Below are 15,736 nucleotides of genomic sequence, written 5' to 3'. Positions count from 1 at the left end.
CAAAGAGGTGTGTGAAGAACTCAACAAAAGGTTCCAGGAGGTCTTTACAATAGAACAGGGAGATGTCGCGACGCTAGAAGAAGTGGCAGCAAACCAGGTGACCTTGGATAGGTTCGAAATTACAAGAGATGAGGTCAAGAAGCACCTATTGGAGCTGGATGTGAGAAAAGCTGTTGGGCCGGATGGAATCTCGCCATGGGTATCGAAAGAGTGTGCAGGAGCACTTTGCCTACCACTCTCCATAGTGTATAGTAGGTCACTGGAAACTGGGGACCTACCAGAAATATGGAAGACTGCTAATGTAGTACCAATATACAAAAAGGGTGACAGACAAGAGGCACTGAACTACAGGCCAGTGTCCTTAACTTGTTTACCATGCAAGGTGATGGAGAAGATTGTGAGAAAAAACCTAGTAACACATCTGGAGAGAAGAGACTTCGTGACAACCCATCAACATGGGTTCAGGGAGGGTAAATCTTGCCTTATAGGATTGATAGAATTCTACGATCAGGTGACAAAGATTAAACAAGAAAGAGAAGGGTGGGCGGACTGCATTTTTTTGGACTGTCAGAAAGCCTTTGACACAGTACCCCATAAAAGGTTGATACATAAGCTGGAGAAACAGGCAGGAGTAACTGGTAGGGCGCTCCAGTGGATAAGGGAGTACCTAAACAATAGGAAGCAGAGAGTTACAGTGAGGGGTGAGACCTCAGACTGGCGTGAAGTCACCAGTGGAGTCCCACAGGGCTCTGTACTTGGACCTATCCTGTTTCTGATATACGTAAATGATCTCCCAGAGGTTATAGACTCATTCCTCTCAATGTTTGCTGACGACGCCAAAATTATGAGAAGGATTAAGACAGAGGAGGACAGCTTGAGGCTTCAAGAAGACCAGGACAAGCTGCAGGAATGGTCGAACAAATGGCTGTTAGAGTTTAATCCAAGCAAATGTAATGTAATGAAGAGAGGGGTAGGAAGCAGGAGACCAGATACAAGGTATCACTTGGGAGATGAAATACTTCAAGAGTCCGAGAGAGAGAAAGACCTGGGGGTTGATATCACGCCAGACCTGTCCCCTGAAGCTCATATCAAGAGGATAACAGCAGCAGCATATGCCCGGTTGGCTAACATAAGAACGGCCTTTAGAAACTTGTGTAAGGAATCTTTCAGAACATTATACACCACATATGTCAGACCAATCCTGGAGTATGCGGCACCAGCATGGAGACCATATCTAGTCAAGCATAAGACTAAAATGGAAAAGGTTCAAAGGTTTGCCACCAGACTAGTACCCGAGCTGAGAGGTATGAGCTACGAGGAGAGACTACGGGAATTAAACCTCACTTCGTTGGAAGACAGAAGAGTTAGGGGAGACATGATCACCACATTCAAGATCCTCAAGGGAATCGACAGGGTTGATAAAGACAGGCTGTTTAACGCAAAGGGCACACGCACTAAGGGACACAGGTGGAAACTGAGTGCCCAAATGAGCCACAGAGATATTAGAAAGAACTTTTTTAGTGTCAGAGTGGTTGACAAATAGAATGCATTAGGCAGTGATGTGGTGGAGGCTGACTCCATACACAGTTTCAAATGTAGATATGATAGAGCCCAATAGGCTCAGGGACCTGTACACCTGTTGATTGACAGTTGAGAGGCGGGACCAAAGAGCCAGAGCTCAACCCCCGCAAGCACAACTAGGTGAGTACAACTAGGTGAGTACACACACACACACACACACACAAAGAGCCAGAGCTCAACCCCCGCAAACACAACTAGGTGAGTACTAGGTGAGTACACACACACACACACACACACACACACACACACACACACACACACACACACACACACACACACACACACACACACACACACACACACACACACACAGGGAACGAGGCCCTGGTCGTGGGGTGACACATTACCAAAGAGTCTGGCAATATTACCCTGGGCACGCGAGCCGCATCAACCTATGCTTATAACGAAGGCGAAACAAAACAATGTTTATGTTTGACAAGACAACTGGTGGGATCTCTCACGCCGCTGCTTCACCTTGTGCTCAAGTATTTAGTGTCCTAATTCTAAAAATTCCTTGTTTGTAGCTAAATTTATTTTAAAGATTAATTTCGAAGTAAAATGAATACAATAATTTAATGCACAGCGTGTCATTTACTCCTCCCTTGGGATCTAGATTGGAGTTATAAAAGTAATTCTTCAACTTACAATTTGCACTATTATGTAACAGCCTGACGCACTCTTTAAGGATGCGTCTCGCTAAACTACATAACTACTAATGGGTTTAGGAAGCAGAGAGAATGAATACAAATAGGCCATTCCATTCAGGTGTGAAGAGAGGTGAGGTGGCTACCCTGCCAAGGCAACAAGGTTACGTAGTTAACTGCCATAGTTAGTGTGGTCAGAAGGAATAGTTATGTCTTGGTCTTGTGGATGGTAGGTCACATCAGTGTAACCAAGCTCTTGACCTTGTGGATGGTAGGTCACATTAGTGTAACCAAGCTCTTGACCTTGTGGATGGTAGGTCACATCAGTGAAACCAAGCTCTTGACCTTGTGGATGGTAGGTCACATTAGTGTAACCAAGCTCTTGGTCTTGTGGATGGTAGGTCACATTAGTGTAACCAAGCTCTTGGTCTTGTGGATGGTAGGTCACATTAGTGTAACCAAGCTCTTGGTCTTGTGGATGGTAGGACACATTAATGTAACCAAGCTCTTGGTCTTGTGGATGGTAGGACACATTAGTGTAACCAAGCTCTTGGTCTTGTGGATGGTAGGACACATTAGTGTAACCAAGCTCTTGGTCTTGTGGATGGTAGGTCACATTAGTGTAACCAAGCTCTTGGTCTTGTGGATGGTAGGTCACATTAGTGTAACCAAGCTCTTGGTCTTGTGGATGGTAGGACACATTAGTGTAACCAAGCTCTTGGTCTTGTGGATAATAGGACACATTAGTGTAACCAAGCTCTTGATCTTGTGGATGGTAGGTCACATTAGTGTAACCAAGCTCTTGGTCTTGGGGATGGTAGGACACATTAGTGTAACCAAGCTCTTGGTCTTGTGGATGGTAGGACACATTAGTGTAACCAAGCTCTTGGTCTTGGGGATGGTAGGACACATTAGTGTAACCAAGCTCTTGGTCTTGTGGATGGTAGGACACATTAGTATAACCAAGCTCTTGGTCTTGGGGATGGTAGGACACATTAGTGTAACCAAGCTCTTGGTCTTGTGGATGGTAGGACACATTAGTGTAACCAAGCTCTTGGTCTTGTGGATGGTAGGTCACATTAGTGTAACCAAGCTCTTGGTCTTGTGGATGGTAGGACACATTAGTGTAACCAAGCTCTTGGTCTTGGGGATGGTAGGTCACATTAGTGTAACCAAGCTCTTGGTCTTGTGGATGGTAGGTCACATTAGTGTAACCAAGCTCTTGGTCTTGGGGATGGTAGGTCACATTAGTGTAATCAAGCTCTTGGTCTTGGGGATGGTAGGACACATTAGTGTAACCAAGCTCTTGATCTTGTGGATGGTAGGACACATTAGTGTAACCAAGCTCTTGATCTTGTGGATGGTAGGTCACATTAGTGTAACCAAGCTCTTGGTCTTGTGGATGGTAGGTCACATTAGTGTAACCAAGCTCTTGACCTTGTGGATGGTATGTCACATTAGTGTAACCAAGCTCTTGACCTTGTGGATGGTAGGTCACATTAGTGTAACCAAGCTCTTGGTCTTGTGGATGGTAGGACACATTAGTGTAACCAAGCTCTTGGTCTTGTGGATGGTAGGACACATTAGTGTAACCAAGCTCTTGGTCTTGTGGATGGTAGGTCACATTAGTGTAACCAAGCTCTTGACCTTGTGGATGGTAGGTCACATTAGTGTAACCAAGCTCTTGGTCTTGTGGATGGTAGGTCACATTAGTGTAACCAAGCTCTTGATCTTGTGGATGGTAGGACACATTAGTGTAACCAAGCTCTTGGTCTTGTGGATGGTAGGACACATTAGTGTAACCAAGCTCTTGGTCTTGTGGATGGTAGGTCACATTAGTGTAACCAAGCTCTTGGTCTTGTGGATGGTAGGTCACATTAGTGTAACCAAGCTCTTGGTCTTGGGGATGGTAGGACACATTAGTGTAACCAAGCTCTTGGTCTTGTGGATGGTAGGTCACATTAGTGTAACCAAGCTCTTGGTCTTGTGGATGGTAGGTCACATTAGTGTAACCAAGCTCTTGATCTTGTGGATGGTAGGTCACATTAGTGTAACCAAGCTCTTGGTCTTGGGGATGGTAGGACACATTAGTGTAACCAAGCTCTTGATCTTGTGGATGGTAGGTCACATTAGTGTAACCAAGCTCTTGGTCTTGTGGATGGTAGGTCACATTAGTGTAACCAAGCTCTTGATCTTGTGGATGGTAGGTCACATTAGTGTAACCAAGCTCTTGGTCTTGTGGATGGTAGGTCACATTAGTGTAACCAAGCTCTTGGTCTTGTGGATGGTAGGTCACATTAGTGTAACCAAGCTCTTGGTCTTGTGGATGGTAGGACACATTAGTGTAACCAAGCTCTTGGTCTTGTGGATGGTAGGTCACATTAGTGTAACCAAGCTCTTGGTCTTGTGGATGGTAGGACACATTAGTGTAACCAAGCTCTTGGTCTTGTGGATGGTAGGACACATTAGTGTAACCAAGCTCTTGGTCTTGTGGATGGTAGGTCACATTAGTGTAACCAAGCTCTTGGTCTTGTGGATGGTAGGACACATTAGTGTAACCAAGCTCTTGGTCTTGTGGATGGTAGGTCACATTAGTGTAACCAAGCTCTTGGTCTTGTGGATGGTAGGACACATTAGTGTAACCAAGCTCTTGGTCTTGTGGATGGTAGGTCACATTAGTGTAACCAAGCTCTTGGTCTTGTGGATGGTAGGACACATTAGTGTAACCAAGCTCTTGGTCTTGTGGATGGTAGGTCACATTAGTGTAACCAAGCTCTTGGTCTTGTGGATGGTAGGACACATTAGTGTAACCAAGCTCTTGGTCTTGTGGATGGTAGGACACATTAGTGTAACCAAGCTCTTGGTCTTGTGGATGGTAGGTCACATTAGTGTAACAAAGCTCTTGGTCTTGTGGATGGTAGGACACATTAGTGTAACCAAGCTCTTGGTCTTGTGGATGGTAGGTCACATTAGTGTAACCAAGCTCTTGGTCTTGTGGATGGTAGGACACATTAGTGTAACCAAGCTCTTGATCTAGTGGATGGTAGGTCACATTAGTGTAACCAAGCTCTTGATCTTGTGGATGGTAGGTCACATTAGTGTAACCAAGCTCTTGGTCTTGTGGATGGTAGGACACATTAGTGTAACCAAGCTCTTGGTCTTGTGGATGGTAGGTCACATTAGTGTAACCAAGCTCTTGGTCTTGTGGATGGTAGGTCACATTAGTGTAACCAAGCTCTTGGTCTTGTGGATGGTAGGTCACATTAGTGTAACCAAGCTCTTGGTCTTGTGGATGGTTGGTCACATTAGTGTAACCAAGCTCTTGGTCTTGTGGATGGTAGGTCACATTAGTGTAACCAAGCTCTTGATCTTGTGGATGGTAGGTCACATTAGTGTAACCAAGCTCTTGGTCTTGTGGATGGTAGGTCACATTAGTGTAACCAAGCTCTTGATCTTGTGGATGGTAGGTCACATTAGTGTAACCAAGCTCTTGGTCTTGTGGATGGTAGGTCACATTAGTGTAACCAAGCTCTTGACTGACTGTGAATGCTTCATGTAAAGTACTTCTGGTGTGTCTGATCTCCTATTGTCGTTGCATCTGTCCATTATATATATATTTCACAATTGTTATTACAATTATAATTTCCTTATGCATATTTTCCATTCTAGGTTAATGCCCTTTATCAACAAAAGGATGAAGAAACACTGGATAACTTGGCCTTTCATATTATCTCGCCGTGGCAACACCATGAGAAGTTTACACACGACTCACAACTGATGACGTTCGAACACTTTCGGAACAAGTGCTTCACTGACGAATTTTGTTCGAACCACAACGCTATAAATGCTTCACCCACGTACTACAAATACAAATAATCGCCAACAGAACCAAAACACCTAACCTAACCTGACCCATGCATGTATATGCACAATATGCTAATATATTATAATATTAATTTATATTTGAGAAATTTCCAGTTTTGAATGAACAGCAAGTTAAAATTTATGAATGCGTGTGTGGGGTCGACCGTTGGATTTAATGGACTTGCGTCGAGGACGGGTTGCAGATCTTGAGGAATGTGATTGGTCAGATGCGGGGGTGTGTCCTGTCTGACTGAAGAGAGGAACTCTGCAGGAACCACAAAGATGCCCTGGTGGGAGCATCTACCAACCTCAACAGCCTGCTAAAACTGAAGCCAACATTCTTCAGTAGTAAGGAAGATTAAGCTCCCTCCCCATCCCCCATGTTTGAAAGGAAGTGAATATATATTGTATTAATAACGAGAATTTATTTTCTTGTGGCGAGAGCGAGCCCATCTGTTGTGATTGTTGTTGTTGAATATGCAGATGTGTTGTTGTTGAATATGCAGGTGTGTTGTTGTTGAATATGCAGATGTGTTGTTGTTGTTGTTGTTGAATATGCAGGTGTGTTGTTGTTGAATATGCAGATGTGTTGTTGTTGAATATGCAGATGTGTTGTTGTTGAATATGCAGATGTGTTGTTGTTGTTGTTGTTGAATATGCAGGTGTGTTGTTGTTGAATACGCAGATGTGTTGTTGTTGTTGTTGTTGAATATGCAGGTGTGTTGTTGTTGAATATGCAAATGTGTTGTTGTTGTTGTTGTTGAATATGCAGATGTGTTGTTGTTGAATATGCAGGTGTGTTGTTGTTGAATATGCAGGTGTGTTGTTGTTGTTGTTGTTTTTGAATATGCAGGTGTGTAGTTGTTGAATATGCAGATGTGTTGTTGTTGTTGTTGAATATGCAGGTGTGTTGTTGTTGAATATGCAAATGTGTTGTTGTTGAATATGCAGATGTGTTGTTGTTGAATATGCAGGTGTGTTGTTGTTGAATATGCAGATGTGTTGTTGTTGTTGTTGAATATGCAGGTGTGTTGTTGTTGTATATGCAGGTGTGTTGTTGTTGAATATGCAGGTGTGTTGTTGTTGTTGTTGTTGTTGAATATGCAGGTGTGTTGTTGTTGAATATGCAGATGTGTTGTTGTTGTTGTTGAATATGCAGATGTGTTGTTGTTGAATATGCAGATGTGTTGTTGTTGAATATGCAGGTGTGTTGTTGTTGAATATGCAGGTGTGTTGTTGTTGAATATGCAGATGTGTTGTTGTTGAATATGCAGGTGTGTTGTTGTTGAATATGCAGGTGTGTTGTTGTTGAATATGCAGATGTGTTGTTGTTGAATATGCAGGTGTGTTGTTGTTGAATATGCAGATGTGTTGTTGTTGTTGTTGTTGAATATGCAGGTGTGTTGTTGTTGAATATGCAGATGTGTTGCTGTTGAATATGCAGATGTGTTGTTGTTGAATATGCAGATGTGATGTTGTTGTTGTTGTTGAATATGCAGGTGTGTTGTTGTTGAATATGCAGGTGTGTTGTTGTTGAATATGCAGATGTGTTGTTGTTGAATATGCAGATGTGTTGTTGTTGTTGAATATGCAGGTGTGTTGTTGTTGAATATGCAGGTGTGTTGTTGTTGAATATGTAGATGTGTTGTTGTTGAATATGCAGATGTGTTGTTGTTGAATATGCAGATGTGTTGTTGTTGTTGTTGTTGAATATGCAGGTGTGTTGTTGTTGAATATGCAGGTGTGTTGTTGTTGAATATGCAGATGTGTTGTTGTTGAATATGCAGGTGTGTTGTTGTTGAATATGCAGGTGTGTTGTTGTTGAATATGCAGATGTGTTGTTGTTGAATATGCAGGTGTGTTGTTGTTGAATATGCAGGTGTGTTGTTGTTGAATATGCAGATGTGTTGTTGTTGAATATGCAGGTGTGTTGTTGTTGAATATGCAGATGTGTTGTTGTTGTTGAATATGCAGGTGTGTTGTTGTTGAATATGCAGATGTGTTGCTGTTGAATATGCAGATGTGTTGTTGTTGAATATGCAGATGTGTTGTTGTTGTTGTTGAATATGCAGGTGTGTTGTTGTTGAATATGCAGGTGTGTTGTTGTTGAATATGCAGATGTGTTGTTGTTGAATATGCAGATGTGTTGTTGTTGTTGTTGAATATGCAGGTGTGTTGTTGTTGAATATGCAGGTGTGTTGTTGTTGAATATGCAGATGTGTTGTTGTTGAATATGCAGATGTGTTGTTGTTGAATATGCAGATGTGTTGTTGTTGTTGAATATGCAGGTGTGTTGTTGTTGAATATGCAAGTGTGTTGTTGTTGAATATGCATATGTGTTGTTGTTGAATATGCAGGTGTGTTGTTGTTGAATATGCAGGTGTGTTGTTGTTGAATATGCAGATGTGTTGTTGTTGAATATGCAGGTGTGTTGTTGTTGAATATGCAGGTGTGTTGTTGTTGAATATGCAGATGTGTTGTTGTTGAATATGCAGGTGTGTTGTTGTGGAATATGCAGATGTGTTGTTGTTGAATATGCAGATGTGTTGTTGTTGTTGTTGTTGAATATGCAGGTGTGTTGTTGTTGAATATGCAGATGTGTTGTTGTTGTTGTTGTTGAATATGCAGGTGTGTTGTTGTTGAATATGCAGGTGTGTTGTTGTTGAATATGCAGATGTGTTGTTGTTGAATATGCAGGTGTGTTGTTGTTGAATATGCAGGTGTGTTGTTGTTGAATATGCAGATGTGTTGTTGTTGAATATGCAGGTGTGTTGTTGTTGAATATGCAGGTGTGTTGTTGTTGAATATCCAGGTGTGTAGTTGTTGAATATGCAGATGTGTTGTTGTTGAATATGCAGATGTGTTGTTGTTGAATATGCAGGTGTGTTGCTGTTGAATATGCAGATGTGTTGTTGTTGAATATGCAAATGTGTTGTTGTTGAATATGCAGATGTGTTGTTGTTGAATATGCAGATGTGTTGTTGTTGAATATGCAGGTGTGTTGTTGTTGAATATGCAGATGTGTTGTTGTTGAATATGCAAATGTGTTGTTGTTGAATATGCAGGTGTGTTGTTGTTGAATATGCAAATGTGTTGTTGTTGAATATGCAGATGTGTTGTTGTTGAATATGCAGGTGTGTTGTTGTTGAAAATGCAGATGTGTTGTTGTTGTTGTTGTTGTTGAATATGCAGGTGTGTTGTTGTTGTATATGCAGGTGTGTTGTTGTTGTATATGCAGGTGTGTTGTTGTTGAATATGCAGGTGTGTTGTTGTTGTTGTTGTTGAATATGCAGGTGTGTTGTTGTTGAATATGCAGATGTGTTGTTGTTGTTGTTGAATATGTAGATGTGTTGTTGTTGAATATGCAGATGTGTTGTTGTTGAATATGCAGGTGTGTTGTTGTTGAATATGCAGGTGTGTTGTTGTTGAATATGCAGATGTGTTGTTGTTGAATATGCAGGTGTGTTGTTGTTGAATATGCAGGTGTGTTGTTGTTGAATATGCAGATGTGTTGTTGTTGAATATGAAAGGTGTGTTGTTGTTGAATATGCAGATGTGTTGCTGTTGAATATGCAGATGTGTTGTTGTTGAATATGCAGATGTGTTGTTGTTGTTGTTGTTGAATATGTAGGTGTGTTGTTGTTGAATATGCAGGTGTGTTGTTGTTGAATATGCAGATGTGTTGTTGTTGAATATGCAGATGTGTTGTTGTTGTTGTTGTTGAATATGCAGGTGTGTTGTTGTTGAATATGCAGATGTGTTGTTGTTGAATATGCAGATGTGTTGTTGTTGAATATGCAGATGTGTTGTTGTTGTTGTTGTTGAAAATGCAGGTGTGTTGTTGTTGAATATGCAGGTGTGTTGTTGTTGAATATGCAGATGTGTTGTTGTTGAATATGCAGGTGTGTTGTTGTTGAATATGCAGGTGTGTTGTTGTTGAATATGCAGATGTGTTGTTGTTGAATATGCAGATGTGTTGTTGTTGAATATGCAGGTGTGTTGTTGTTGAATATGCAGATGTGTTGTTTTTGAATATGCAGGTGTGTTGTTGTGGAATATGCAGATGTGTTGTTGTTGAATATGCAGATGTGTTGTTGTTGTTGTTGTTGTTGAATATGCAGGTGTGTTGTTGTTGAATATGCAGATGTGTTGTTGTTGTTGTTGTTGTTGAATATGCAGGTGTGTTGTTGTTGAATATGCAGGTGTGTTGTTGTTGAATATGCAGATGTGTTGTTGTTGAATATGCTGGTGTGTTGTTGTTGAATATGCAGGTGTGTTGTTGTTGAATATGCAGATGTGTTGTTGTTGAATATGCAGGTGTGTTGTTGTTGAATATGCAGGTGTGTAGTTGTTGAATATGCAGGTGTGTTGTTGTTGAATATGCAGATGTGTTGTTGTTGAATATGCAGGTGTGTTGTTGTTGAATATGCAGGTGTGTTGTTGTTGAATATGCAGATGTGTTGTTGTTGAATATGCAAATGTGTTGTTGTTGAATATGCAGATGTGTTGTTGTTGAATATGCAGATGTGTTGTTGTTGAATATGCAGGTGTGTTGTTGTTGAATATGCAGATGTGTTGTTGTTGAATATGCAAATGTGTTGTTGTTGGATATGCAGATGTGTTGTTGTTGAATATGCAGATGTGTTGTTGTTGAATACGCAGATGTGTTGTTGTTGAATATGCAGGTGTGTTGTTGTTGTTGTTGTTGAATATGCAGATGTGTTGTTGTTGAATATGCAGATGTGTTGTTGTTGAATATGCAGATGTGTTGTTGTTGAATATGCAGATGTGTTGTTGTTGAATATGCAGGTGTGTTGTTGTTGAATATGCAGGTGTGTTGTTGTTGAATATGCAGATGTGTTGTTGTTGAATATGCAGATGTGTTGTTGTTGAATATGCAGATGTGTTGTTGTTGAATATGCAGATGTGTTGTTGTTGAATATGCAGGTGTGTTGTTGTGGAATATGCAGATGTGTTGTTGTTGAATATGCAGGTGTGTTGTTGTTGAATATGCAGATGTGTTGTTGTTGAATATGCAGATGTGTTGTTGTTGAATATGCAGATGTGTTGTTGTTGTTGTTGTTGAATATGCAGATGTGTTGTTGTTGAATATGCAGATGTGTTGTTGTTGAATATGCAGATGTGTTGTTGTTGTTGAATATGCAGGTGTGTTATTGTTGAATATGCAGGTGTGTTGTTGTTGAATATGCAGATGTGTTGTTGTTGAATATGCAGGTGTGTTGTTGTTGAATATGCAGGTGTGTAGTTGTTGAATATGCAGATGTGTTGTTGTTGAATATGCAGATGTGTTGTTGTTGAATATGCAGATGTGTTGTTGTTGAATATGCAGGTGTGTTGTTGTTGAATATGCAGGTGTGTTGTTGTTGAATATGCAGGTGTGTAGTTGTTGAATATGCAGATGTGTTGTTGTTGAATATGCAGATGTGTTGTTGTTGAATATGCAGGTGTGTTGTTGTTGAATATGCAGATGTGTTGTTGTTGAATATGCAGATGTGTTGTTGTTGTTGTTGTTGAATATGCAGATGTGTTGTTGTTGAATATGCAGATGTGTTGTTGTTGAATATGCAGGTGTGTTGTTGTTGAATATGCAGGTGTGTAGTTGTTGAATATGCAGGTGTGTTGTTGTTGAATATGCAGATGTGTTGTTGTTGAATATGCAGATGTGTTGTTGTTGAATATGCAGGTGTGTTGTTGTTGAATATGCAGGTGTGTTGTTGTTGAATATGCAGGTGTGTTGTTGTTGAATATGCAGGTGTGTTGTTGTTGAATATGCAGATGTGTTGTTGTTGTTGTTGTTGAATATGCAGATGTGTTGTTGTTGAATATGCAGATGTGTTGTTGTGGAATATGCAGGTGTGTTGTTGTGGAATATGCAAGTGTGTTGTTGTTGAATATGCAGGTGTGTAGTTGTGGAATATGCAGGTGTGTTGTTGTTGAATATGCAGATGTGTTGTTGTTGTTGTTGTTGAATATGCAGATGTGTTGTTGTTGAATATGCAGGTGTGTTGTTGTTGTTGAATATGCAGATGTGTTGTTGTTGAATATGCAGATGTGTAGTTGTTGAATATGCAGATGTGTAGTTGTTGAATATGTAGATGTGTTGTTGTTGTTGTTGTTGAATATGCAGATGTGTAGTTGTTGAATATGTAGATGTGTTGTTGTTGAATATGCAGATGTGTTGTTGTTGAATATGCAGATGTGTTGTTGTTGAATATGCAGGTGTGTTGTTGTTGTTGTTGTTGAATATGCAGGTGTGTTGTTGTTGAATATGCAGGTGTGTTGTTGTTGAATATGCAGATGTGTTGTTGTTGAATATGCAGATGTGTAGTTGTTGAATATGTAGATGTGTTGTTGTTGTTGTTGTTGAATATGCAGATGTGTAGTTGTTGAATAGGCACTGTAGGGATAGGCCCAATCTTCTTTCCTAAGGAGATTCTTGTGACAATACATACATACATACATGCATACATACATTGAGGGGCCGGTGGCTGAGTGGATAGCATGCTGGACGTGTGATCCTGTGGTCTAGGGTTCGATTCCGGGCGCCGGCGAGAAATAATGGGCAGTTTCTTTCGCCCTAATGCTCTGTTACCTAGCAGTAAATAGATACCTGGGAGCTAGTCAGCTATCACAGGCTGCTTCCTGGTGTGTGTGTGTGTGTGTGTGTGTGTGGAAAAACAAAACAAAAAAATTGTAGTTAGTAACAGTTAGATTGCCAGTTGAGAGGCGGGCCGAAAGAGCATAGCTCAACCCCCCACAAGCACAACTAGGTGAATACAACTAGGTGAATACATACACAGAGTGAGAGAAAATAAGAGAGTGAGAGAGAGACAATTCAGACATATACTCTGCTAATAGATATAGAGGTAAATACATAATACTGTCATTATCTTTATATGGAAAAATGAGCTGTTATTAGCTTTATATTTGTATATAAACAATAATGTTGTTAACATGTGTAATACGGGGCGAGATACAGGAAGCGAAGGTGGGGGAGGGGGGGGGGAAGTGTTTTATTCGAAAAATCACTTTGTATAAGAGGCTAAAATTTCTGGTAGCGGATCACTTTGAATTATATATTTACACATCTCTTAAACAATTGTTACAAGTTGTCTCTGAATTCACGTATCTTTTTCGCACTCTATCACATAGTGGCGGAGGGTGTGCGCATAATTTTGTTGACACAGTTTACACAGTTAGGTCAGGTCTACGTCAGCAGGTAATGAAAATTCCAATTTGTTAACTGTAGGTAGTAACTGATTGTAACCTACCCGCCGCTTCCCACTGGATGGGGGCGGTGTGCTGGATAAACATATCAATTATGACGCTAACTTTCAACATATGTCAGTTGCTTAAATTATAGACTATACTTGTGGTCGATCTCGAGTCCATTGGTGATGAGACTATGTGCATTGAATTTTGTAACTAGCTCATCAAGACTAACTTGCTTAGGAAAATGAATTGTGGGGTTCAGTCCCTGACACAGTACTCATACAGTAATTACAAAGTTCAGCATACCTTAGTCCAGGAGGGCGAAAGTCAGTCAGTATGGGACATTCTACAATATAATGTTCAAGAGAGTGCATGTATTCTCTTTCACAATGTCCTCTTTTACATGTCTTCTCTTTCACTCTGTAATTACTATATGAGTACTGGAACACTTGATGATATATTGGACTTGTATCCAAGATTGACCATGTAATATATCAATTATACAATATATATATATGATGTAACTATATAATCTGAGCTTGTAAAAGCACCTTCATCACCTTCAGTGATTAAGTGCTTAATTGCACACTAGTTTCTTTATCAGCTATCTCACCCTGTCAGAGTAAATGAGACAAATGTATGTGAATGCATGTGTGTGTATATATATATGTATGTATATGTGTGTGTGTATGTATATGTATGGGTATAAAGTATATATGGAAGCTGATCAGAATTACATTTCACCTTTGTGAATGTACATTAATGACACTATGTAAAAGACACATCTAACACTTTAAGTAGGGCATACGTAAATCTGTGTATCTATGTATTTACGTATGTAGGTTAGCTTAGCATTTTAAAAGCACCGAATCACCTTCTGTGATTGAGTGTTCAATAAACCCTTGAACTATATGTTTAACACTTCTCTAACCCTGTCCATGGAGGACAGAAGAAAAATGTATATATGCTGGTTAGCATTGTAAATGTGTGGCCACGTCTGTGGTAGAAAATAATAATAATAATAATAATAATAATAATAATAATAATAATAATAATAATAAAAAGTCCCTGACCCCGGTCCCTTAAGGAGCCGGTCGGCCGAGCGGACAGCACGCTGGTCTTGTGATCCTGTGGTCCTGGGTTCGATCCCAGGCGCCCGCGAGAAACAATGGGCAGAGTTTCTTTCACCTTATGCCCCTGTTACCTAGCAGTAAAATAGGTACCTGGGTGTTAGTCAGCTGTCACGGGCTGCTTCCTGGGGGTGGAGGCCTGGTCGAGGACAGGGCCGCGGGGACACTAAAAAAGCCCCGAAAACATCTCAAGATAACCTCAAGATAACCCCAATATGTGCCTCTGTAATCCTTTCCACTACCGCCCGCACGATGGGTATGGGGTGCATAATAAATTAACTAAACTAAAAAGTCTTCATAAACAACAAACAATTGGTATGAGCGGAGGATGGCAGCGGAGTGTGGCCGAGGCTACGTGGAAACACAATCCGCCTCACTTCCTGCAATTATTTCTGTATATAGCCTGTGTTGTGAGTGGTGAGGGCGCTCTTGCACGATGATACAATAACTTGATTATTTTCTTCCTTTGCCAGCTGCTTCGCTTCTAGTGTGTGTATTCTGTATACTTGCTCTACAACAGTCTACAACTACGCCATCTTAGTCAGTATGATGACTACCTCTAGATGCTAATAGATTTAACATCTAGATGCTAACAAGATTTAAATAGCAGATTAATTTTTTAATAAGCTGCTCAATATTTATATAGCTATTTTTATTTAAATAACAGCATTTGTTTATTTATATATTTACATTTTATATAAATACATTTCGTATTGTTAGAAATGGAATCATAACATATTTAGTATAGCGTGTGTTGCAATTACATGCAACAGGTAGCACTGTTTTTCAAAAGCATGTGTTTACCTGCCACATGTGGGACATTTATATAGTAGGTATATAGAAACATGCACGTTTTCGAATGGAACGTTGTGTCAAAATTTCAAAGCAATCAATGAAGAACTTTTGGAGATTACAGCATGTATTACTCTTACACCAAGAGATGGCCCTGTTTTTTTTTTAAAAGCATGTTTTTACCTGTCACAGGTGAGGCATGTAAATAGTAAGTGTATAAAAACACGCACCTATTTGAATGCAACATTGTGTGAAAATTTCAAGCAATCTGTGAAGAACTTTCGGAGATTAGCGGTCATGCACAAACGAACATTTAAATTTTTATTTATATACTAGCAGTACCCGGCCATGCGTTACTGTGGCTCAGCAACGTTCCCTGTCCCCCAGTCCTCCCCACCATTCTCCCCTCACCCGTCTCCTCGGCCTCCCATCCATTCCCCACTCCACCGTCCCCTTGTCCTGCCCACCATTCTCCACTCCCCCATCCCCTCG

Source organism: Procambarus clarkii, chromosome 47, assembly GCF_040958095.1.
Source record: "Procambarus clarkii isolate CNS0578487 chromosome 47, FALCON_Pclarkii_2.0, whole genome shotgun sequence".
NCBI lineage: Eukaryota > Metazoa > Arthropoda > Malacostraca > Decapoda > Cambaridae > Procambarus > Procambarus clarkii.
Note: the sequence above shows the minus strand (reverse complement) of the source record.